The sequence below is a fragment of the Arvicanthis niloticus genome, chromosome 11 (assembly GCF_011762505.2).
Source record: "Arvicanthis niloticus isolate mArvNil1 chromosome 11, mArvNil1.pat.X, whole genome shotgun sequence".
Taxonomy (NCBI): domain Eukaryota; kingdom Metazoa; phylum Chordata; class Mammalia; order Rodentia; family Muridae; genus Arvicanthis; species Arvicanthis niloticus.
This window is the reverse complement of record NC_047668.1, coordinates 31,171,837-31,195,902: the sequence shown is the minus strand read 5'-3', so window position 1 is coordinate 31,195,902 and position 24,066 is coordinate 31,171,837. Positions and strand designations below refer to the sequence as shown.

At 38.9% G+C, this 24,066-nt stretch overlaps 1 pseudogene; it reads left to right on the top strand.

Moving 5' to 3' along the window:
- Window positions 1-18,985: 18,985 nt before the first annotated feature.
- LOC117717364 (large ribosomal subunit protein eL15 pseudogene) overlaps window positions 18,986-24,066 on the top strand; it is a 44,041-nt pseudogene continuing 38,960 nt past the window's right edge.

Genomic DNA, 24,066 nt, shown 5'->3' with positions numbered 1-24,066 from the left:
AATATGAATTCATAGAGACTAGAGCCTCATGCACAAGACCTGCACAGATTTGTTTCAGATGGAGAAGTGGATACAAACCCCCACCCCTATCTCCAATGGATAACCGTTTGCAAATGAAACACTAGTTTTCTCCAAGGGAGTCTCACTGGAGAAAAAAAAAAAAAACCCTCTTTTTAAGAATTAATTAATTTGTGTATTTACATCCTGATTCCCCAGTCCTTTCTCACTGTCCAGTTCCACATTTATGAACCCTTTCCCCTGTTGACTCCTCTCCTTAGAGAAAAGGAACCCCCCTTGTGGGCTATCCTACCCTGGGACATCCAGTTGCAAGTGTATCCTCTTAGACTGGGGCCCAACCGGGTAGTTCAATTAGGGGAAAGGGCTCCAACGGCAGGCAATGAAGTCAAAGACAGGCTCTACTCCAGTTGTTAGGGAGCCTACATGAAGACCAAGCTTCACATCTGCTACAAATGTGGGGCGGGCCTAGATCCAGCCCTGCATGCTCTTAGATTGGTAGTTCAGTCTCTGTGAGACCCCGTGGGACAACGTTAGTTGACATTGTGGGTCTTCTTGTGGTGTCCTTGACCCCTCCAGTTTGCTCAATTCTATTCGCCACTCGTCCACAAGATTTCCCGAGCACCATCTGATGTTTGGCTTTGGGTCTCTGCTTTTGTTTCCATCTGCTGCTAGATGAAGCCTCTCAGTAGACAGTTATGCTAGGCCCCTGTCTGCAAGCACAGGGCAGTATCATAGTGTCAGGGATCGGCTCTCTTATATGGAATATGCTTCAAGTTGGGCCGGTCATTGGTTGGTCATACCCTCAGTATCAGTATCTTTATACCTGTGCATCTTGTAGGCAGGAAAAATTTTGAGTTGAAGGTTTTTTTGGGTGGGTTGATAAATCTCCTCCCTTGACTGGAAGCCCCACCTGGCTACAGGAGGTGGCTATTTCAGTCTCCATATCCCTCGCTGGTAGAAGTCTCAGCTAGTGTCACTCCAATAGACTCCCTGGAACCTCCCCTTGCCCACTGTTGCAGGTCTCCGACTACTCCTAGAGATGCCCCTCCCTCATCTACTGTCTTCTCACTCCTGGTCCTCTCCCACATTCCTTTTCCACAAGTCATCTGATTCCCACTCTACTCCTCACCCCCTCTCCCACCCAGTTTCTTCTCTCTATCAACCTCTGCTGAGTATTTTGGAGAAACAAATCACTTCTAAGAGGAAGCCCTATGGCCAGCACTAGATGGACAACACAAAAGAAATTCGGTAGTATTTTTGGAGGTTGGAGGCTTTTTGTTTCATAATGTTAAGTCGAGACAAATTTTTCTGTTACAAGTTCTTTGTGTATATACTGTGGCTTCTGGTTTTAAGTTTTTATGGGATCCCAGTGTGTGCAAACATGTATATCTATGTCAATATAAGTTTCTTGTGCCTTTCCTTTGGCTGTTTATTTTGCCATATTATGATTTATTTTTTCTTATATTATTATTGTTTCTAAGATGCCTGCTTTTTTTCCCCAAGGAAAATAGAGTGTGTGGATCCATATAGGAAGTGAAGTGGGAAGAAATTGGAAAAGTAAAGAGGAAGGGGAGACTGTATTCAGAATATAATGTATTGAAAAATCTATTTTAAATAAAAGAATAAATTTGAATATATTTGAAAATGCATTAAAAGGACTTATCAGGAGTGACTACTGGGATAAGACCAATATGGTGACTATGCATTTAAGATTCTTCCTGAACCATTTTAGAGTGAATGATATCCTTCATTGTCTTAAGATTTCAGCAATAAAGCCAGGTGAAGTAGCAAACACCAGGTGAAGTAGCAGGTCTCTGTAAGTTTGAGGCCAGTCAGCACTTGCAGTATACCAGAAGGGCCAGTGTCTCATTGGAGTCACTCACTGTACCTTCCTGTGTTTTCAAATGCTTCTGCTTATGAACTACTTACAAAACTGTACATATTCATGATCATGGAGGCATGATCAATGAGGGATGATATCATTAGTGTGTTTTTAAAAAAGATTTGCTTTCAACACAAGTTTAGTGATGAGCTGAGCAAAGAGGGACAATTCATCTCTTTAATAGAACATTTCATCTTAGCAAAATGGCACAACTTATGCAAGAAGAGTTCGACTGTATAGACACGCTGGGTGCCAAGTCTATGTTTTAGGGGACCTTACTAAAATTTGTGGAGGTGCTGGCTTACTTAGATTCTTCCATGTCTGTAACTACAAAAGAACCCTCTTCTGGTATTATAGGAGTTACAAGTATCACCACAAACGTCTTTCCTTTGTTTAACGAACTTAAATTTCACATAGCATATATACAAAAACATTCTTTGATGTTTTACACTATACTATATTATGGGTGATACCTCATACTGGACTGAAAATGCTGGCTTAGAGGACCAGATATATGTATTTCTTGTATCTCATTTACAAGCTCAGCCTTGCTACATTCTTGTAGAGCAGGTGTGAGTTTGGCTAATGTTAGTAGTACCCTGTGAACTTTGGTCAGCACATCAAGACTAGGGTGTGGCTCTACTAAAGAAGAAACAAAAACATGGAGTACTGTCTACCTGGCTTTAAAGGCTGTAGAGATACAGTATCTAAAGTGTATCAGGGACTCCTAGCATAGATGAGCATTTGAAACATTTACTTCCTCCCCCTACCCTACAACTTTGTGATGGCTTTCTACCTTAGGTAGGGCTTCTGTAGCTGTGAAAGATGCTATGACCATGTCAATACTTCCATGACCATGAAAATCCATTTCATTGGGGCTGGCTTACAGTTCAAAGGTTTAGTCCACCGTCATCCTAGAGGGAATCAGGGTGGTAACACAAGTAGACATGGTGATAGAGAAGAAGCCAAGAGTTCTACACCTGCATCAGCAGGCATAGGAAGAGACAGAGGGAAACACTAGGACTAGCTTGAGCATTTGAAGTGTCAAAGCACACCTGCAGTGACACACTTTCTCTAACAGAGTCACACCTCCAAATAGTGCTACTCCCTATGGTTTTATCGAGGGAGGGAGGGCAGTGTGCTCATTGAAATCACCATATACCTTAATAGAGCAACCAGCATGAATTTGAGGATTATGTTTTAACTTCTACTGAAGCTCAGGCATACTATATACCTACCCCCAGATAACTGTTTCCATAGCAACAATCCGAAACATGTTCTGTCTACCAGCCAAGCTTGCATGTGTACTTTACTTTATACATTCTTTGAATTCTTCTTCCCCTGGCCATGTCTCTATAATTACCTACTATGTACTTTGTCAATTCATCTTTTCATCTCAGAATTATAAGTTCTCTTGAGATTTTGTAGACATTGTTCACCAGAGAAGGATAGTATCTTGCGCCTTTCATATACTATACATGCCTTCTCCTATCACTGTGCTGTTTTTTAAGACAATTAATTTTAGGCATAGTTGTTCTTTAGGTGTGGCTTGGGCAAGACTGAGATGAACGTTAAACTGGTTTAAGTGATTGAATGCAGTGTAAACTAGTTTAAGCTAGTTATTGCTTTAACAACCAGGTTCAAGAGGATTCACGCTATATTAGAGTAGTTAAAACTTCCAACGGTGAGACGGAAGAGAGGGCTCAGCACTTAAAAGCACTGGCTACTCTTGCACAGGACCCAGGTTTGGTTGTATTGGATGGCTCCCAATCACCTGTCACTCTACCTCCAGGGGAACGGTCATCCTCTTCTGGCCTCTGAGGAAACTGCATACATGTGTGCCACAACATGCAGTCAAAACACCCATCCATACAAATAGAAATAAACTTCTAACAATGAACATGCCTGAAGACTGAATTCTGGTACATAGAGTGCTGGTCTTAGCTATACACCAATGTTTAGTATGTGGAAGGGAAAGAGTAGAGGTCTTTTTCTTCAGGCAACAAAAGATATTCTGGTTGTGAATAAAAGAATTTCTCAGAAATATTTGTATCAACAGTCTGCTCTGAGCACAAGAAAATAATTTCACACAGAGAAATAATTTGATTTTGTAAGTGGAAAGAAGTTGAATGAAATCTTAAAAATATACAGGTAAGAATTATGTACTCTCCCCAACATTAGTTCTTTGAGGGTTCAAACAGTAAAAACTATCTCTATAAGAGACTATGAAGACAGTGATATACATTTTAAATCAGATATTATTAAGGGAAATGAGGAACTAAAGCAGAATGTTAGAACTATGCAAAATACTTCCATTTGAAATGTAGTTTATAAAATTTCTAACTTTGCCTTATACTTTTCAGATTGAGTAAATACCAACTATTAGTTGTAGGCATCGGGTTGTTCTGAAGCTGAGGAAGGGAGTTCCTTTCTATTAAACGGATCAAATGTATGGTAAAAAGCCATTTCCTGTTGAAGAAGGATTAATTTCCAGCTTTAAAAATGCTCACCTAAACAACTTATTCATGAACCATATTTTTTCAATCAGTTTTTGGCAACCAATCTTTAATTAGAATTGAAACTGTTCCATTTGAGGCTCCCAGAAACAAGAAAATGAAAAATTAAGTGCTGATTTTAGCCTTATTGAAGTCTCCTTTTGAGAATTAATAGTGCCAAAGCTATTTCACTTGTGACTTATTTACCATTTGGCCAAAGTGGAAAATAGAACTCTTTATGTTTTCACATCTTTGCCCCCAGGGCCAGCAATTTCCTTCCAGTCACTGCCTCTGAAGACAATATTTTTTTTCTATATAAAAGCAGGGCTTATATTAAAAACAGAATATTCTGTTGGTCCGACAGAGATGTCTGTTTAGACACCCTGAATGAATGATGCATGAGGTTTGTGTTGTCTTGTGAAAAGCTTAGACATTTGGTGCTTACTGTGTACCCTACACAGTAGCCAGGTTACAGTGCAAGGCAGAAACAACGAATTATGGTATCACTGTATGAGTCTCAGTCACTGTAAAACAAATGACAGAGAAAGCTACCATTAAACCATACCATTAAAAGATGGAAAACATATTTAAAACTATCCAGTCCAAACTTAGATGCAAGAGGCAGGTAATTTGGGGTTGTTTTCTGAATTACAGATTGTTGAGGGTAATAATAAATGTTCACTTCCAGAATTTTATTCTGGAAATGGACAAAATAAAGGTGTGTTCTCTTCTTTTACATAGAAAAGGACTCTAAAGACATTCGCCTGTCCACAGCATGCTTATTTAGGCTATACACATGTAACTCATGATTCAGTTACAGCCACCACCACCACCACCACCACAACCACCACCACAACAACAACAATAATAACAACTACATCAAATCATTTGATTTCAGTGGAGTTGAGTTACAAATATTGTAACACACAGTTAGCAATAAGGGAAGACTGTTTCTTGTTTAGCTGATTCCCCAATCTGACCATTGTCTAGGTCGGCCATTATTGAACCTAAGGACATTCTTGGTTGTTTACAGGCGAGAATCATAACTACTACACACAACTTTGAAGTAAAAACCAGAGTAAGCCCATGTCATTGGGTGGAAATTCACTTCAGGGATAAGACCAAGACTTCAGTTTTCTAAGATGTTTGGATACTGGGGGAGGGAAAATTAGGAACATCAATGCCTGGGTCCCAACCACAGAGAGTTTTTTTTTTTTAATTAATTAGAGGTATCACATGGGTATGGAAATCTAAAAATTCTGTCTAAGCAATTCTAATGTGGGTTTAAGTTGGGAGCCACTGGGAGAAATGGCAATGTTGTAACATTTGATTGGGCAGGTTTTCAATTAGATAATTGCAAATATTTCTACAAATTTGGAGAAAAAGTATTTAGCATAGTGTGTGTGTGTGTGTGTGTGTGTGTGTGTGGTGGTACTTAAGTAGCCATATGATGTAATTGCATTTATTTATTTAATTTGTGTTTTATTACTGTGTTCATGTGAGTGTACACATAGATGCACAGCAGCTGTGGTGTGCGTCAGAAGACAACTCAGTAGTCAGTTCTCTCTTTCCTCTTTTGCTCTGGGTTTGAGGATCAAAATCAGGCCATGAGGCTTATGTAGCAATAGCAAGATCTTTTACCCACTGAACCACCTCATTGACAATATAGTTTTGCTTATGTTGATTTACGTTGTAACGATGGTAAGTTGTTTTCACAGATTCTAACAGACATAACCTCTTTCCAACATGTTCCTTTTAATAACATTTGCACGGTCTCTTTCAGAGGTCTTTATTGACAGATTTTTATACATACAACCATACAACCATACAACCATACAACCATACATACATACACACATACATACATTCATACGTACATATTCACTTTGCTTGCATGCCCTCAACAGATGCTCCATCTTTGAGTTCCCAAACTCCTCACCATGTGCCCTGAATGTTTTCTTCTTTATGACTCCTTGCCATAGCCTATTCCAAGGTCAACCCTCTGACATTGCATGATACATTTGGACATTTTTCAAAAGAGGTTCTGGAAAAGGCTCTTGATAGACCCTTCAAGGGTCAATCATTGAATACTCAGTGGTTTTATAAAATAGCAATTATATTTTAAAGCATTAACGTCTTAGCTTCTTACCAGTTTGGCTTCATTTAAAGTAGTGAGAAATCTTGGGTTCGAATATGTGATCCCAGTGTCTATGCTAGGCTTTTCACTCTGACTGCAGAAAATGCAAAGAGGCAAGTTTGTTAAAAATTTAATAGTTTGGCCTCCCTGACAGTAAACAAGCTGATGGGTCACAGACAGAAAGAAAATGGATTTGGAAATTCATGAGAACTCCTCTTTTCCAAATGCTTGTTATATATTTAAAGGTCACTAGTACACATGGGGTTCCAACTTTCTGGGAATTCATCCATTGCTGGTAAAACATGAGGTTGCCCTGTTTTTCATTACAGACTGATATTCTTAAATCTGTGAATTCTGACCTTCTATCTGGGAAGCTGAGTGAGATGGCTTAGTTTCTACATTCAGAATCATGATGAAGAGGTTTTGTAGTTCACAGGGTGAACACAGGAAACTGAGCATGATGTTATCACCTTCAGGAATCATTTAAACAAGAGATGCCTTTTCTCGACACTTGCAGTAAAATCTGATTTGTCTAAGCTTCAGGGGAAATATAGCCAGAAGTCTGTCTAAGCAGGACAGAACTGTCTCTTCTAACAGCTTTTATTACCTTGTTTTGACAGAATTATAACCCTGACAGAATTGTCTCTTCTGTAGCGTTTATAACTGCTAGAATCTGTTCTATGGAGAGAAGTACAAATAGTTACCAGTGGGTTTGTTTTTTTTTTTTTTTAATGTGGCCAGAATCACTTGTGATTTCCACATGTTTGGTTAGACTTTTGGATATTTTGAAACTTACATGAGTGATTATTTTCATAGTCAGAAGAAGCTTCACTAGGCAAGGGTTTCTGTTGCTGTTGGGGTAGGGATGTGGAAGTGCATCCATGTGCGGGTGAGTGTGCCTCCCATGGGCATGTGGAGGCCAGCAGTGACTTTGTGCATTTGTTTATTTATTTATTTATTTATTTATTTATTTATTTATTTATTTATTGGTTTTTTGAGACAGGGTTTCTCTGTGTATCCCTGGCTGTCCTGGAACTTACTCTGTAGACCAGGCTGGCCTCAAACTCAGAAATCCACCTGCCTCTGCCTCCCAAGTGCTGGGATTAAAGGCATGCGCCACCACTACTCGGCTTGTGTATCTATTTTTTATTGCTCAACATCTTACTATTAGAGATGTGATCTCAAACAATGATAGTGGACCTCTTGGTTGCATTGTGGCTAGGCCAGCTCACCAGTGAGTCTTTTGGATCTTCCTGTGTCTGTCTCAATGGCTAAAATTACAGGCATACACTATTATGTGGTGTATTTTATGTGGTGGTTGGGAATCCAAACTCAGCTCTTCATGAACCATCTGCTCATCCCTAGGCAAGGGTTTTGAGGAGGGAATTTGCTAAGACTTTGTTGTTTCTCATGCTTGAATATGTGTACACATGTCATTTTACTCGATCTCATTCATCTGTCTGGTATAGAGTCTTTGGTGTTGCTTCTGCAGGTTTGATAAACAAGCAAGGTCTATCTACTGGTTTCAAACTCTGCCTTGAATATCAAGCACCTGAAGGACATGCTAAAGTATATACCACTGTTCTGACTTCAGATTTTGAGAAAATTTGGGGGTTAGGTCTGAATATTTATAAACAGGTGCCCAGTGGTGGGGTGCAGCTACTGTTCCAGGAGATTCATTTGGCATCCACTAAGTAAAAGACTTATTATCCAGGCCAGCTCCAGACTTCATAGCCATGAACATCACACCAGAATGGTGATAAATGCAAAACCAGGCTGGGTGTGATGGTTCATACCTAAAATTCCAACCAGAAAAGAGTAAGTCAGAATTTTTGCTAATTCAAGGCAAGTCTGGGCTACAAGGTTTCTCAAACTAACAAATAATCTAAGAGGTCCAAAACTTTCACACTCCATGCTCCATACTTAGTAATCACAAAACTGAGACAGTATATATTTTCTTAGTGTCTCACAGTCATCTACTCAAAGCTTTGATTTTTGTCAAAGTATGAAGTGCTTAAAATTCCTCATGATAGGGCCAAACCGTGAAGCAAGTTCATCAGCTGAGACAGGTCATCAGTTTCTAAAGTTCCCCATAAGAAGTCCAGTGCCAGGTTTTAGAAGCACACTGTAGATGAACTGGGGAGTGGGATTGAAAGAATGTGAATCAAGTTTTCTGGCAAGAGAATGGACATGGAGGCACTTGTTCCTCCTCTGCCATCTTATTAGTCAGTGGATGTGTCCTTGCCCAGTGGGTCAAAGGGAAATACTGTGGACTAGAGTATCCGATTGTTAGTATGCACTAATTTTAACACCACCACAATGGGTCTATTTGGTCTTTCTCGACTCTTGCTTTGTCAAAGGAACTGGAGCTCTGTGATTTTGTATTCTACAACCTCTGAACTAAGACATTAGGACATATATCCTAAAGGCACAAAAGTTGTTTTCCTAGTCCATTTTCATTCAAAACTTGTATATTCTCTTCCTTACCCAATTTAATCTTTCCCTGTGGATGCACTGTGTTCTAGGAGAAAGACTGAACTATTTTAGACAGATAACAATGCATAATTTTACAGAGAAGAGAGCTAGCTGATTTATGAGATAGATAAAAGAAAATATTATCTGTGAGAACATACTGGTTATTTTCTCTAAAAGCACAAAGTAATCTTCTGTGAGTTGAACTACTTGTTAATAGATGGCCTGCCCTAATACCCTCTAGCTAGAGTCTGCTATAGGCTGTTCAAGTGATGTGGCTTTTTGTTGTTTGGATAAAATATCCTGTGTTACTCACTTATAAAGAAGCTTAAATGTTATTATTTCTAAAGGGTTAAAGGCTGCATTTAACTATGGTTAGGTAATGTTTCTTAATTTCATTTCCTGAGAAGAAGTGATGATGGACAATTCACTCAGCAACTAGGAGAATTCTAGCATGTGTAAGACCCAAGATCTCTTTTGCCTATTTTGAAGCAACAGAAACAGAACTTCAAAGGGGCTTAGAATTTATTCTAAGTATCTTCTTCAGTGATGAAGCTTGGAATGGTTCCTTTCTTTATCAGTCAGTCTTAATTTATTTAAATTTTTTTATTCCTTTCCTACCACTCATTTGACTAAAAGTTCCCCTAGGTTTACCAACCTTGTCCAAGTCAGTGAGATTGCCTCTCACTGCTCATCTGCTTCTTTACCCCGGGAAAGTAGGGCATGTTGAACTTGATTTCTTCTCACTTTCCTGATTCAGACTTCAAGGAATGAGTCTGCCATACCTCATGAGTCTCACATGAGATACATCATTCCTGTAAGGAGGGCAGCATCCTGTACTGTCCTTCCTGGGTGATGTGAACTCAGCTGCACAGAGCTTCAGATGAGTCTTAATTTATAACTTCATTCAGATTGAAAATAAATCTCTCCCATACACATCATTGAGAACTGTATTGGATAAAGTACAGTGTAAACCATGAAATTTTTATTACAATAAACACTAAAAACATTTCCTATCAGTGTTAGCGAATGTTCAATAATTGCATATAGTGTTAGATATGAGATGCCTGATGTATAGTGTTTATTAATCTCTGATATAAATTACTCTCATGGCTGATTTCATGCTTTGGGGTAAGACATACACTCTTACAAATTTGTATCATCAGACCAGGCCCCACCTACAGAATTGCTAAGCACTGAGACCCTTTTGCATATAGCTTTTGAGTTTCATTTCAATTTTAAGTGATACCAAGTCTCATCAGTGAGAAATTTTTCTTAACTATTTTAAAATTGTAATTATTTAACTAATTATAAAGGCACATTTTCACTGGAATATGTGGAGGTATTTCTTAGCAATCAATTCCCTTAAGACCAAGTCTCAGAGTTATCTCAGAAATTTCCAGGAAAAACAATTTTCTAAACTTCCACCATTTCCAAGACATCTTCAAAACTTCAATAACCCTGTTAGATTCTGGTGCTTGATTGGGGGAAACAGGGTGTACAATCTAAATGACAAGTCACAGTCACAAGAGTTTAGTTCTGGCCAAAGTTGACCTATAGCTAACCCCAAATCCCAGCTCTTGAAAAGCTAAGGAAGGGGGGGGGGCGGATTTCCATGTGTTTGAAGAGAGCCTGGGTTACAGACTGAGATGTTATTTCAAATAGCCCCCAACCCTAAAAAAAATCCCCACAAACAAAAACAAACAGAAAGACACATTTCAGGCTCCAGAGATGGCTTAACATGTAAAAGCACCTGTCACCAAGGCTGATGACCTGAGTTTTAATGCCTGGATTCCACATGGTGGAAGGAGAAGACATACATTGTAGAGTCTAGGCAAGCCAACATGAGCAGCTACAGAGTCAAATACTTTCCAGTTGGTGTTTAGTCTGATCTATCCTTCAGTTCTTCCCTTTTTGAATGGGAATGTTTACTATGTGTCATGTTTTATTTCATAGAAGTTTATAGTTAATTTTTTTTTGTATTGACCCTTAAAAGATGCTTGGGCTTTTGAATGGGGCTAGAATGATTAAAACTATGGAAACATTTGAAACTGAACCAAAGACATTTTGTCCTATAAAATGGCATTTGACATCCAGAGGCAGAATGCTATGTTTTGGATCTAAAATGTCCCACAAAGGCTGATGCTTTGAGAGCTGGCTCCTTGCCTGGAATTGCTGTTTTGAGAAATTGTAAAACCCTTAGGAAGTGAGCCCTGACTGGGAGAACTAGGTCTAGGCTCAGATTTTAAAGATTGTATTCCAGTTCTGCTAACTTCTATGTTAACATAGATGCATTTTCAGACAGCCTAAGGATGGTGGAGTTTCTATGTGGCATTTTGACCACAAATTGGTGCCTCCAGGACTGCTGTGTTTCTTACTAAAATAAACATCCCTGCAATCATTTCTTAAATGTCCACAATATTCTCATGTTTATGCATGCACACATAAATAGTTGATGTCTTTCATTTGGAATTAAATAACTTGGATTAGAATTGTAGCCCCATTAATATCTTACTAGTAACTTTGGGCAAATTCTAACCATAAATATTTGATTCTTCTCTCTGGAAAACTAAACAAATAAATATTTGTCTTTTGGATCTTTTGTGAGGTTTACATGTAGAAATAGATGTCCAATATTTTACACAGTCTTAAAACAAGATAAGCAATAAATTATGTGGGCATTTATACATATAGAATAAATATAAATCAATGTAAATATATATGGACAAATGGGCATTGACTTAACCCTGTATTCAAGTGGAATTGGAGACTTTTCATAGTCCCTGCCCTCCCAGGAAGATTTCTCTGGGAATCTTTGGATACCCCTTTCAACCTAAATATCATTTGGCCTAGTAAAACAAAATAACAATTTATTCTTTCATATCACAATTTTTTCTTTCTTTCTCTTTTGCATTACATATTAAACCCAGGGTCTCACATATACACTACAACTGAGCTACAATCCTAAGCTTTCAGAGAAAAGAAGTTTTATTATCTGGTTGTAAATGTTATAGGACATGGCCTCTTTAAAATGTTCTATTCAGTTTGTACCATGGTTTCTTCTACAGAAATGGTTGGTGGCCAAATGGGCTATTTAAATATAAGCCTACAGAGGGAGAAAAGATGGTGTGGGCTGGGGGGTGAGGGTGGGGTCACTGTCACCTGACTTGCTTCCTTGATAGAAAACTGGTAGCAAGTGAAATGAGAAAATGATACTTGAGATTTTACAGACGGAAATGGCACAAAATTACTTGTTGCATGTTGACAAATCTGGAGAATGCATTTTCTTGCTAGAGCGTATACAGTCTTAACTCAAAAGCACTTTGAAGACAATACAAACCATACAAGTTATGTATGTTGGAGAAAATGTGGCACTCTGGTGATGGGCAATGTCATCCTCCTCATAGACATGTGGGAGCCAGTCTTCTCCTATCTGCCTTCAGATGAAGATGTAGAACTCTCAGCTCCTGCTGCACCATGCCTGCCTGGATGCTTCCGTGATTCTGCCTTGATGATAATGGACTGAACCTCTGAACCTACAAGCCAGCCCCAATTAAATGTTGTCCGTATAAGAAAGAGTTGCCTTTGTCGTGGTACGTACAGCATGGAAAACCCTAATTAAGGCAGTTCCAGATAGCAAGTTATAATTAATAAAAATCAAGACAGAACAAGAGCAGGTAATGCAGTTCAGATGCAGAGCACTGCTCAGGCAGACACAACGTCCTGGATTCAACTGCCAGTGCTGGAAAAAAAATGAAGAATATAAAATATACAAACCAGAATATACTGCATGTTAGTATGATTCAAAGTAAATGAAAATGACACTTTTACAAACATTTTGGATCTTTTATCTAATTTTTATCTTTGGATCTTTTATTTGATTTTTAATAAGTATCAAATATATAATTGATATATAATTAAGGAGCCCATTAATTTTTATGGTATTTATTCATAATTCATTGATTGCCTACAAGGTTTGAGGACAGGCAAACATTTTTATTTGTGAACTAGACAATACTTCCCCTTAAGGGCTTCTACAGACATTCTAAGGAGTGCTGAGAGTGGAAGAAATAGTTTTAGCCAGTGAAGTTCAACTGGTTAGCCTGTACAAAATCGTCAGTCTTGAAACAGGCATAAAAGGGACATTATACAGAATGAGCATGTCGTATTTAGGAATACACACACACGAAAAAAGAGGTCATAAATTTGAAAGTGATAAAAGGGGGGTATATGGGAGAATTTGAAGAGAGGAAATGAACGCAAGAACTTATGTGATTATAACCTGAAACAGAGAACAAAGTTAGTAACCTTGAAAAAATATAAGAAATTGTCAGTCAAACTGTAGAGAAATAGGTCTAATTTAGGAAAAGGCTAACTTAATTCTTTTTGTTTAAAGATTTATCTATTTTGTTTTTGTGCATATGAGTGAATACTTACATGTGTGTATCATATCACATACATACCTGGTGCTCATAAAGGCTAGAAGAAGGCATCAGATCCTCTGGAGACATACTTCCACACAGCTGTTAGCTTCCTTATGTGGGTGCTAGGAACTGAGTCCAGGTACTATGTAAGTGTACCAAGTGCTCTTAACTATAGAGCTACCTCTCTAGTCTCCGTTTAACTATCTCTATCAGTTTGTTCTTAGTAGTAGACAGATCTTCCCCAAAGTTCCTGGAAAAGATACAGATTTGGCTTACTTTACATTTGCAAAACCTTAAAAAACATAGTTTATTTCCCTAATAATATATAGTAATACCATACTACTAGGTAGTATGGTACTAGGTAGGTGGGGAGTTTTTAATCCTGTAAAGAATGATGCTAAGCTTCTAATTATACATGATATACATTGAAAAAATTAACAGCTTTAAACTGTGGAGAGCACAACGTAATTTCCTTGTAGCTACTACATGCCAAATCTTGTTTAAATTTAAACTAAAATTTCAATTAACAATTTGTGTGACAGGTATAGGGAAAGAAACCTGTGAATTAAGGAGAGAAATACAATGGAGGGGGAGAGAACTTTTTCTTTTAAAACTCACTAGAAAAATCTGAAGTATTGCATTTTATATCAGGACTCAGAACTAAAAGTGAATATAAACATATTTGCATGTATAGTAGAGATAAAATTAATGGAGATAAAATTACTGGTATTTACTTTTCCTATCTAAGATGGTTTTAGTATTTTCTAGAGTATAACATTTTTTAAAGGCAATATCCATTATAGAAACTCCAAGAAATGTTAGAGGCCATAAATGGCCATTTGCAAAGCACTGGACATAAAGGTCAAATTAGCCTTGGAAGCTAAGAGTGGAGGTAAGGCTGGAAAACCTATGGACTTTAAAATAGCCCAGGAGAATCAGAGTGCTATTGTGAGCCAGTGACGCAAGTGAAGAAGGTATTTTACTTAAAAAAATACCATTATGTTGGCTCTTTTTGAACAGAAAATTCTCCCCGTGCCCAGGAAAAGGTTCCTTGAGAACCACTGTGTTCACTAGTGAGCACAGGCAGGTTTGACTCTAGTCCTGAAGGTGTCCATTAAGACCCCTTTCTTAGAGTTGCAAGGATGATGGGAGATAGAGACTGGAAAACCAGCAAAAGCACCTTAAATATGCCTGCGCATAGAAAAAAGAGAGCAGCAGAATACCCAGGAAAGGGTTTTTATGTGGCCTTGATGCTGTCTTCTCTTTTAGGGAGTCACCCCCTCTCTTATTTTATACAGAATCATTTTCATATGAGTTGGAAAGCAGTAAATAATTAAGCTAATTTGTTTGTGAATGTGTTTCAAAGAAGCCTCCAGAAATCGGAGTCCAATCATTCTAAAGAGTGAAGCCAAACACAAAGGCAGACTTCGTCAGGATAATGTGCTGGGCGTGGGATTTAGGAAGGACTGATTTCAATTATTCATCCTGGACATCTGGAAGATCATTTGGCTTTTATAATTTGATTATATTTAGGATTAGGGTAACTTAGTTGTTGAATATTCCTAAAGGTACAATCAACGGCTTAAGCACTATGCAAATCCCTCCAATCCGTGATAACAAGCACATCAATGTAGGCTATAAATGGGTTCACATTACTTGGAAATTCTCTGTCCAGATCAAGTTTTGACATCTTTCCTTTTATAGGTTTCTCTTCTCAACTGCTACTCTCTTTCTTGTGTGTGTGTGTGTGTGTGTGTGTGTGTGTGTGTTTCCATTAATGAACTGGGACCCCTGTTCTGTGCCATGATGTGGGTTGTGAGCTCTTTCAAATTGGTGACTGTCTCATTTACTGTACTTTTTATGCCTGGAACTGTGATAGATGCTGGATATATACAATGTTGAATATGACAGTTTGATACTTAAATTACCCCAGTTGTACATGGTGAGACAGATGAACAAACTCCTCCAAGATGGTAGGAGATGACAGGGGTGTTCGGATCTATATTCTCCTGCTAGCTCCCTCACACTGTTCCAGGAGGGTTCAAGGAAAAAATAAACATTTCCCATAATAGTAAGAGGTTTGGGAGGGGCAACTATACCTCTGTGATGAGAGAGTTAGAGCCCTAGGGAAGTACCCAAGGTTCTTGTGGTCAGGGTCTGTCTACAGTGCTTGGTACTAATATTAGGTAATTTATTTAGGCTCCTGTCCCCATTTCTTCAAAGAAAGAAATTATTAATAGATCCTACTTCATAAATTCTGAGAAATTATTCCTTTGAGACAATCCACACTAGACTCTCTAAACTGTATCTGTTATGGTTACCACCTCTTCTGGTGTCACCATAATTAGAATGTGAAATTGCCCGTTTCCTGACTAACATATCACCGTTGAATTTATTGTATCTTATTGCCAATTTTCTCTCTGTTAAAGGCAGAAATACCACAAAACATTTATTTAGTGAGGCATATTTCTATGTCCATATGCATTTTGAATATATACTATCCAGGAATAATGTAAAAATCAAAGAGTAGAAACAAGGACACCAAAACCCATAAGATGGGAGTTAGGAACTTGGGCAGTTACTTTTCTAGTTATCAGTGCCAGGGAGTTGAGATGGGACCCTAAGCAGTTAGTCGTCTAGTTATATTTCTCTCCTGCTTTGGGTAGAGACACAAATCTTTCTTCATCTGCCAAAAGGATGTCATGAGAAACCTGTGAACACCCTTGACAACAGAAATCTGTTATTTATGCCTTATAACAAGTACAATTATTTTAATGAAGACATGCTTTTTAAAAAGAATTATTGAATATATTAAAATTGGTCACGTTGGGGCATGGCCAGCACAGTCCTTTACTATCATTCTTGTTGGGCCCAAGAGTCTGTTATATATGCTAACATCACTGTCCATAAAAGGCAAAGAGCAAATAAATAAATAGACCACACCTCTCACCCATGTCCAAAGAGGAGCTGTCACAGTATCAAATTAAAAAAAGCCATATTTAGATAGCAGGTGTTGATGGAGAACATAATGACTTTCTCTGGCCTAGAGTCTTCAGACTGGGAAAATTAAAAGAATTTTCTTTCATGATAGAAGTAATCTCAAAATTGAATCAATACTAGGATTAGCAATAATATTTTAAAAGAAAACTGTACTCCATTGCCTTCATCCTTTAAGAATACAATTCTATGCCATAAATAACACTTTTTAAGTTCAATTGTCTAGAATGGTTTTGTAGACACCTCAGAAATACTAGTCTCTTTTCCCTACTGTATGTTTTAAATCTGAAATGAATGGACCAAGATGCAGGAGACATCATGAATGTTTCTGTCATGTTCTGCAAAGGTATGACGGAGCCTCTCAAGACAGCCTGGTATAGGTTGGTTCTGATGCTAAGGTCCTGTTCCCGAATTGGTTCTTGATCTGTCAGTAAAGAAGGCTATGCACAATTTCTGGGTGGAAGGAATAGGCATGACTTCTGGGTCCCTGTAGGAAAAGGGACAGACACAAGAAAGGAGAGGCAGAGTTCACCAGGCTTCTGATGGAGAAAAGTTGACCAGTCATATATGAGATCTTGAAATGGAGTGGCCACACAGGCCACTCTAACAGGCAGGTGGTCAGATGAGTTTAGCAAGTAAAGTTTAGGGCAGATGGGAGGTGTAGAGCTAACAGTATTGGTAAGGGCACGCTTATCCAGGTGGGAGACTGTAGCACCCAGCAATTGTGCCAAAAAGGCAAGTTGAAATTGAACAACTGTGGGGCTGTAGTTTTGTTGTATTTGGATATTTTATTTTATTTTATTTTTTTTACATTTCCTGACTCAGTATATAAAAATTTTGACAGTTTGTTGAAAAATAAGGAAAATGATGATGCTCATTGGTCGTTCTTAGAATCTCTGGATAAATTGATAAAGCATAGGAATGAGCTCTATGATAAAGTAAGTCAATATCTAGCATCTCAGATGTCGGTGAAGTACAACAATGAACTTAGTGATTAATTGATCAGCTCCAGATGTGGATAAACATCTGGATTCAAAGAGGTGTCAAAGTTTTTCCTGGAAGAGAATCTTCTTTCCAACAGCTACAGAGCTCATGTTGTGAAAAATAAAACGGAAGCCTTCCTTATGAGGTTGGCTGAGTTACAGGGAAGTTCAAGTTAAAATACCGGCATTAACTGATAAAGAACAGGATCTGGTAACTTGCGATGGGGATGTGTGGGAGGGCCCAGTTGAAGCTGAGAACTTTGAATCCTTAGATTCTCAAGGGATTATCTCACTTGAGGAAGTAGTCTCCCAACCCTCAGTAGAAGATTTACTCACGCTCTTACCCCTTGAAATATTGCCCTCTTCTCTGTCGACTGAGGAAATTAACCTTCATGGTCTGCTAAACCAGTAGTGACCTTTCCTGAAATGCCAGGCAATGCACCAGTGATATTCCTCAAGGCCCACCAACAGCTTCCTTTAGATCTATAACCAGAATTAAGGCAAAGGTTTTAATAAAGAATTAAGAATAAAGGCAGAGGGAAGGTGGAAAGTGTAGTCCATGAGAGGGTGTGCTACTAAAGAGCTTAAGGAGTTTGCGGATTCATCCAAGTAGAAATCTGGGCAATAAGGTGGGAATAGATTTTAAGAGTGTGGAATAATAGTGGAAGGTACAAAAGCCTAAATCAGGCTTGCTTCATTGCTGATATGGACCCTCTGGGTGGAGGTTTTAGATTTAATTTGGAAGCTTGCACAGTTTTTTAAAAGGTGTCAAAAGTTTCTTCAAATAGATGGGTGAAGCATTTGTCAAAAGATGCCCTTCTTAAAAATAAGTTGGACATGTCTGAAATTCTTTGGCTTCGTGTTGATAAAAGAAATTTTAAGGCTCAGGGAGATAGCAATGCTGGAATAGGTACACTGTGTAAAACCTAATCCTCCACAATGGGAAGGCCCAGAAGGCATGCCCTTCACTAACCCAATAAGACACAAAATGGTGAGGGACATCAGCACATTTGAAGGGCTTTGTTGCCACCTCTTTTCTTGTGTCATACTTTGGGGTTAGAGATGCTACTGCTTAAATGGGTGAATTAAACACCATGAATGGGTTTAATTGGGTCATGAGGTAGCACAGGCCAGTTGGAAGCAATGAATCAACAAAGGCAAAGTGATCATAGTTATTGTAAAGACCAGCAGAGAAAAACTTCATAACGGCCTAACTCAATGGTTGGTCAACACAGGCAAAGTGATTTTATGGTGGCATGACTCACGTGACCTTTGGTACTAGGTAATCAATCGTGCAATGAAATGATTAAGACGCTGACTGAAGTTTTGTTTGATATGTATAAGTGGAAAGGTATTCAAACAAATAAATGAAAGAAAGGCTACATTTGATTGTAGCAAAAGGGAATCTTGGCTGGTGAATCGGTTTCCAGACCTGAGCCAGTTTGTAGACCCAGAACTCTTGAATGAAGAAAAGGGTGGCCAGGTCCCCCTGAGAAAGAATCTTGATAAAACAGCTTAAAGCTTTGCTGTTAGCAGTTTCTCCAGTCCTTCCCCAGAGGGACCTATGGCCTCTTACAATGGTAAGAGTGTACTGGGGAACTGGAAACAATCAGACTTCCTGGGGTCTATTGGATTCTGGGTCTGAATTGACACTGACTCTGGGAGATCCCAAGAAACCTTATGGCCTTCTGGTAAAAGCAGGGGCTTATGGAGGTCAGGTGATTAAAGGAGGTTTGACTGAAACATGACTCACAGTAAGTCCAGCTGGTCCCTGAACTCATCCTGTGGTTATTTCCCCAGTCCAAGAATGTATAATTAGGATAGATTTACTTAGAAGTTGTCAGAATTCTCACATTGTTTCCTGAACTGTGGAGTGAGGGCTATTGCTATTGGAAAGGTTAAATTCAAGCCTTTAGAATAGGCTCTGCCAGGGAAAATAGTGACTCCAAAACAGTATCACATCTCTGGATGGATTTTAGTGATTAGTGCCACCAATGAGGACTTGAAAGAAGTGGGGATGGTGGCTCTCACCACGTCTTCCTTTAACTCTCCTATCTGAACAGTGCAGAAAAAAGATTGGACTGTGGAAAATGACAGTTAACTATCAAAAACTCAATCAGCTAGTAACTCTGATTGAAGTTGCTGTACCAGCTGGTGTTCTTACTTGGGCAAATTAACAAATCTCCTGGTTCATGGATTGGAACTAACAATCTAGCAAATGCCCTTTTCTTAGTACCTGCCCAAAAGGACCATCAGAAGCAATTCACTTTCAGTTGGCTAGGCCAGCAGTACACATTTGCAGTTTTACCTCAAGGATATATTAACTTTCCAATCCTGTGACATAACTTATTTAGAAGGGATATCGATCATCTGTCTCCTCCACAAAATATCACATTGGTGCACTATACATATGACATGCTGATTGGACCAAGTGGGTAGGAGGTAGCAAATACTTTAAACTCATTTGTAACATATATTCACAACAGAGGATGAGAAATAAATACAATTAAAATTCAACGACTGTTTACCTCAGTGAAATTCTTAGGAATTCAGTGGTATGAGACATGCAGAGATGTTGGGTTGTGATGTGCGTGGGACCTGTTGGGTTGATGTGTGGGTCCCGCCTCTGCAGGGCCTCTCATGGGGACAGAGGTGCAGGAATTTGACTGTGTTCACTCCATGCTGGTGCTAGTGGACATCAGGCTATGTGAAGATGTCAGACTCAGGGGTGGGGAGCACAGTTTGAGGTCCTGAGAGGAGCCGGAACTCTTAGCTTGGGGGTCCCCGGGCCAAAAGGCAGCTGGTAACTGGCCAGTTCTCGGGCACTGGCCCAGATGCTGCTGGGGGACCAAGGCAGGGCCGAGACCCAAGTAGAGGCATATGGGCTGGATTGGCCTGCAGCTGAATAGGAGAGGGGAACAGCTGAGCTCAGGCTGTGTTTTGCGGGGATGAGAGTTCTTGGCTTGGTTGCAGTGACTTGCCTGGCTGGGTCATGGCTGGCTCCACTTGTTTGCTTGGGTTGGGTGGCTGGTGGTCTCCTTGACTGGGAACGCAGAAAGAATGTCAGTGAGAGATTAGGCAGTGCTTTGTAAATTGAAGCCTGCTCCGCTGTTCCCCATGGTGAGTCCCAAATTAAAAAAAAAAAAATAGTCTATGTTCTTAAGATATTTATTGTCATGGCAGAAAATAGATAAAAACTATACCCCGGTATTTTCAGGGTGGGCCTGAGATTAAATACCTTTTGCAAGGAGGAGGGTCTGGGAAGAAATATTTAATTGGCTACGCCCCTCTGGCCTTTAGGTATGCCATTAATATGGAGATCTGTCTTGAGGCTCTGTGGCCTGCAGTCATGCCCTCTACCTGTGGAGGGGCTAGTGGGCTCTCCTATGTGATTGGAGGACCTCACTATATGGAGGTCTTCAGCCTTGTGTCAGGAGCCTGGAGTTTGGGAGCGTGGTGAAATGCATGCAGTCTCTTAGGATCATCTGGGTCTCTGGCGATTTCTAGTGGGTGCTTGACCAGAAACCATGCTGTCCTTTCACAGTCCTACACAGAGATCTTCCTTCTAAGGTGAATGATAGATTATTGCACCTGACCCTTTAGTATCCTTAGTGGTAACTGAACATTTGACCATGGTCTGCCAAGTTACAATGTAACCCGCGCTGCCCATCATGAGCTAGATATCAACTGACAGACATTATGATTTATTATAATGTATGACATGTACAACAGCAATATACCATCAAATGAAAGTGGTATATATATGATCTGGCCAGGGCAGGTCCTGAAGGTACAAGCAAATTGCATGAAGAAGTTGCCTGTGCCCCTGGTTTTTACTCCAATTACAATACCATCTGCTGCTAAGAATGCACCTATAGCCTTATGTGGTGTTCTCTTGATTGATTGACTGAGAAAAGACAAGGGGCTGGTTTACTGATGGTTTTGCATGTCATGCAGGCAACCATCCTGCATGCTGAATTTTGAGCATTCATTTTGCATCATAACTTCTTTTGGGGACAATTGTGAAAGAAACCAGTGAAGGGAAGTTTTCACAGTAGGCAGAACTTCAGGCAGTGCCCATGGTCATATATTTCCTTTGGAAGGAAAAATGGCCAGATGTATGATTGTCCACTGACTCATGGGCTGTAGTCAATAGAGTGGCTGGATGGTCAGGACTTGGAAAGAGCATGATTGGAAAATTGGTGAGAAAGACATCTGGGGAAGAAGTATGTAAATAGATTTTCCCCCAAATAGGCAAATGATATGAAGATGCTTGTGTCTTATTTAAATGCTCATCAAAAGATGACTTCATCAGAGGAAGAGTTCAGTAATCAAATAGATAGGATGACCCATTGGTGTTCACCCTCTTTCCTCAGCCATTCCTGTCTTGTCTAGTGGGCTCATTAATAAAATGGCCACAGTGGCAGTGATGGGTGTTATGTGTGGGCTCAACGACATGAATTGATACTCACCAAGGCTGATCTGGCTACAGCTGCTTCTGAGTGCCAGTTCTGCCAACAGCAGAGACCAACATTGAACACTAGATATCCCACCATTGTCAGGTTTACTTCCTCCACTTCCACTATTGAAAGAACAATGCTTTCTCCTTACTGGAGTAGATACTTATTCTGGTTATAGATTTTTCTTCCCTACATGTAATGCTTATGTTAAAAACCCACCAGTAACTTAAAAAACACATGAAATTTACCATAGTAAACATTTTTCAAAGTTTGAGTCTGTGTGTGTGTATGTGTGATGCGTATGTGTTTATATGTTCACGTGTTTGCCCATCCGTGTGTGTAGATACATGTATACATTATGTTTGTCATCTTCAATTATCACAGTCAACCTTATTCACTGCAGCAGGGTCTCTTAGTCAATTTCAGAGCTCATCAGTAGGATTGTTCTAGGTAGGCAGCTCGTTCTAGAGATCTCCTGTCTCTGTCTTTGGAAAACTGGAATTTCATGCAGACTGCTGCATTTCCACACTAGGTGGCTTTCATTTTACTTCTTCATATCTGAGTGATGAATTTTGAGCATGCATTTTGCATGCATGCCTTCTAAGTACTGTGTCTTCTTCCTAACCTCTTGGAACTATTATTTTCTTGTGTAGTTTAGCAGAATACATGACTGATTTTATCATCTATAGACTAGTTTGTATAATGAAAGATTTCTTTGACTATAAAAAAAAGCTAAATGATTTTTAAAAAATTATTGTTAAGGATATACTTAAAGTAAGTCTGGTCAGGCACATGCTTTTACAATTAGTGTTTGGCACATGCATTTCTGACTAGTCTTGGAGAATCCCTTTCAACTAATTTCACATCAGGATAGCCCTGAGGACATTGGTGGCCAGGAATGCTGGACATCCTTTTTAGAATATTGACATTGTATGGTTCAGATTACTCTACAACCCATTTCATTCTCAGGACCAAATTCCTAAGAAAAGGCTAAAACTCACTCAGCTTAGGTCAAAAAACACTGCGACTGAGTTTCATGCTCACTCCATGGCTCATTGTGTAGAATGTTTTGGTGACTACAGAAGTCACTTCAGTACCCAGCATTCAGAATGTGGATCTCATATGAGAAATGATAAACTGTATTAGTCAAGACATTGGCATTTTTTAAGAATGTCTAGATAAATATAGCAAAATATTCATAAAATTAGTATACAAGTTTGGTGATTTTTAAGAGAAGAGGAAGAAGGGAAATAATTAGCATAATTCATCCTGACTGCATCTGGTTAAAATTTTAGCTATTTAATTACAAACTAATTCCTTGGATTTAAGCAGAAATGGTTCCTCTTGACAGTTTCTGGCATAATTTAAATATAAACACATGCATTGTCATATTTTTCAAATGAGAAAGAGGCTTTCAGATCATTTTTACCAAAAAAGACAAAGTGTACAATTCTTAAGCACCCAACAGTTTACAATGAGGTCTAGAATCTTCTCCAGGCTGTGCAGGCATGTCCTCCAGAGGCAATTAGAGTAAGGAGACATTTAGCATAGAGATTTTGGGATATGAATTGCTCCTACATGTTGTTTTACAACATTCACAAGCTAGGGGCCTTACTTAAAATTTCTTACACTTCAATTTCATTTCCATTGAGCATGGGAACAAATAATAATTTGACATAGTTGCACTGAACATTAGAACTCATAAGATTATTCAAATATGTTATTAAATAACACATTTGAATAATCTTATGAGTTCTAATGTTATGTTATGCTTAGTTTCTGTTTTCAGGTTATATCTTAACTAGTCACATTCTAATGTCTGTTCATCATTTCCCCACTGTTTTCCTTTGGAATCCTCTTGAAGGAGGATGCTTTGATAAGCTATTGGAATACCCAAGATCATATCTTCTCTAAAGTAGCTAAACACAAAGCTATTATTTAATGTGAAGACTTTTCATTAATATTGACCATATAAAGTCATAGATAAAGGCCTGAAAATGCATGTTCAAGACACTTCAGGCTTTCCTCACTGTGAAGGGAATAAAATATATACTGGGGCTGAGAGGTGGTTTTTCCCTAAAAGGGTGTTTTTGAGGGAGGGTTCTTAGCACCATTGGATTTTGATGAACATAGCTTTACCATATAGCATCTTCTATGTAATCATATATTTAGATTTTGACCTAACAGAAGGCATACTC